The following is a 3,035-nucleotide window of genomic DNA, read 5'->3' as shown; positions in this document are numbered from 1 at the left end:
AAAAAAAGAGAGAAATAGAAAAAAAAAATATGAGGAGGCTTATCTCTTTGATGGAGGGCTGATATCCTAGGTGATGGGTGAAGGGAGATCATTTGGTGTACCAAATTCATGATGTAAATTCTAATCCTTTGCTTTATACGATTTATCTTTTGATTATGCCATGATTCTTATATGTTGAAAATTCTTTTATGATTTATGCTTATTGATACATGTCTTCCTCGATTATTTGATTCATCGTTGACGTTATAAGGCACGTTGAATGCTTAACAAAAGAATTCATGTTATCAAGAACATACTCCATAATTAAATTTTCTGCTTATAATTCTTAAAGAAAACAAAAGAATCATAGAATTTATCGCAAGAATTTGATATTATCAAAGGAGATTCTGGATCCCTGCACCATCTTAATCTATCCTAACTTCGATTCTCTATTTATTGATTTATTTTCTATTTGCAAAACATCATCTTAATCCACAAGTTTATTGTATTAATTAAATCTGAAATTACGCTAATAATCCATATTTCGTTCCCTGAGGAATCGACCTCGGACTTTCGAGTTATACTGCTTGTGCGATTCTCCTGCACTTGGGAGAACAGTTTTTCAAAAGCACCAAGTTTTTGGCGCCGTTGCCGGGGAACGGCTGAGTTATTAGTATAATTTTAGATTTAATTTTTACCTTAGTAGTTAGTATTTTTCTTTTGAAAAAAAAAATTGCATCTTTACTACTATTTTTAATTCCCTGCACAGTTTGCATCAAACTCTGATATCATAGAAATTAGCCGTCTGATTTGACTTAAATTTGGTCAGCTAGTGCAAGACACATTGTTAGATAATCTGAACGGTCTGATTGACATTCTGATATTTGTAAGACCATCAGATTAATACGAAACTTTGCTGCTTTCTACTTTAAATTTTCTGTATTTATTTATTTATTTTTTTTGAATCAGAATTTTATCGTTATCATATCTCATTAACCCTTGGTGCTAATTAAAAATTTAAGAAAAAAAAAATTTAAGAAAAGATCAAGGGTGATTATTCAAAAATTAAAAAAAAAGAGGAAAAACCTAAAATTTCAAATTTCAAATTTCAAATTTCAAAATTCAAATTTCAAACGTCAACTCATAAAATTTAAAAAAAAATAAATAATTTGCTTGATCACCTATTCAATGAAATTTAATGTCATGTCATAAAACATTAAAAAAAAAAAATCTCTTGATTGTTGCATATAGTATAAGGCATCAACATAAAATATTCTAAGGGCTGAACCTATTTAAAAAGATAAGGTCGGGATTTCATCACTCGTCCTTAGCCCAAAAATCACCCCAGTGCATAAATGTCCCAAGCTTAACTAAAATCAACTAGACGTTGGCCCCTAAGGACATTCGAGCTCAATAGGACGAAGACCACCGAAAGTTGCACCAATTTTGCTCGGTGGCTTAGTTGATGTCTAGGCAAGTTTTGTCCCTATAAGGGAGACAGTTCATCTGTTCGAGGCAAGTGGGTTTTAAGTGGGACCTTTGCGAACGCATCGTGACCCCTCCACTTACCTGGGAGCTTACCTGGTCAACTCGGTTCATTAGACCGGATTGGAGGCTTAGGTGTCCTCTTCAAACCAGTTAGGAGCTGTCTAGAAATTTAAGAAAAATATTAGAAATTGAGGTGTAATGTTTTGTTGCATTTTTGATTGTGAATAGATTTTTGTTTTAGGGTGTCGTTTTAGGGTATCTTAGTTGGTACTTATATTTTTTTTAAAAAAAAAAGAAAAAAGAGAGGGAATTATTTTGCATGTTAAAGTGGAATAGGGACGACACCGGTCGATTAAGTCGTACAACTTTAGATCATCCCTTAGGACATACCCCTGAAATTCCTTCGCAATATCTCACACCTTGTGACATGGCTGATCTAAATGAAGATGCGGGGAGTCACCACGATCGAGAACGTGAACCCCATGTTATGACTCTAAGACAATACCTACAACCGGCTAGGACTAGTCAGCCTTCATGCATAATTTTTCCTGATAATGTGGGACATTTTGACATCAAACCTGGGGTAATTCAATTGCTGCCCAAGTTTCACGGGTTAGAATCCGAGAGTGCGTATCTTCATTTAAAGGATTTTGAAGAATTGAGCATTACATTTAGAGTGCCAAACGTCACCGAGGATGTCCTCAAGCTGACATTGTTTTCTTTCTCTCTAAAGGATAAGGCCAAAACATGGCTAAACTCTTTGCGACCTAGATCAATAAGAACTTGGCAAGATATGCAGAGAGAATTTTTAAAGAAGTTCTTCCCCACACAAAGGACCAACTTTTTGAAAAGACATATCAGCAATTTCCAACAAAAAGATAATGAAACATTTTATGAATGTTAGGAAAGATTTAAAGACCTTCTTCTCTCATGCCCTCATCACGGATTCGAAACTTGGAGAACCATTAGCTTCTTTTATGAAGGTTTATCTCCACAGTTGAAACAGTTTGTAGAGACCATGTGCAATGGTAGATTTTTAGAAAAACATCCTGATGAAGCGTGGGAGTATTTGGATTCCCTTGCTGAGACTGCCCAACTTTGGGATAACGGGGATAGAAACAATAAATCTTTACCTAAGCCTACTAGCTCTGTACAGGGAGGCCTTTACAACCTCAGAACTGAGGATGATCTTCATGCTAAAATGGCAGCCCTCACTAGGAAGGTAGAAGAAATTGAGCTTAGGAAGATTGAGCCTGTCAAGACTATAGAACTTAGAAATGAGTGTTGTGGTATCTGCGATATGTCGGGTCATACTACTACAGATTGTCCCACCATACCTGTAATAACCCCAAAATATTTTTTTTTATATATAAAAAAGGATAGAATAGTCATTTAAAATTGATATGAGGGGTAAAATTGGAAGGAATGAAAAGATAATGGCATAGTTGTAGATGCGTTGAAGTGGTAAGGGTAAAATTGGAAAGGAATCAAAAGTTAATGGCATAACGGTAGATATGTTGAAGTGTTAGGGGCAAAATGGGAATTTAATAATATTAAACAAAGGGTGA

General features: G+C 34.9%; 1 non-coding gene across 1 annotated transcript; it reads right to left on the bottom strand.

Moving 5' to 3' along the window:
• Positions 1-2,306: 2,306 nt before the first annotated feature.
• On the bottom strand, positions 2,307-2,415 carry LOC120113196. The gene has a single exon (XR_005514999.1). It is a non-coding gene; the product is annotated as a small nucleolar RNA R71 (small nucleolar RNA).
• Between the last annotated feature and the right edge of the window lie 620 nt (positions 2,416-3,035).

This window comes from Phoenix dactylifera, chromosome 14, assembly GCF_009389715.1.
Source record: "Phoenix dactylifera cultivar Barhee BC4 chromosome 14, palm_55x_up_171113_PBpolish2nd_filt_p, whole genome shotgun sequence".
In the NCBI taxonomy this organism is placed as follows: domain Eukaryota; kingdom Viridiplantae; phylum Streptophyta; class Magnoliopsida; order Arecales; family Arecaceae; genus Phoenix; species Phoenix dactylifera.
The sequence above is the reverse complement of the archived record's forward strand: the minus strand, read 5'-3'. Positions and strand labels throughout refer to the sequence as shown.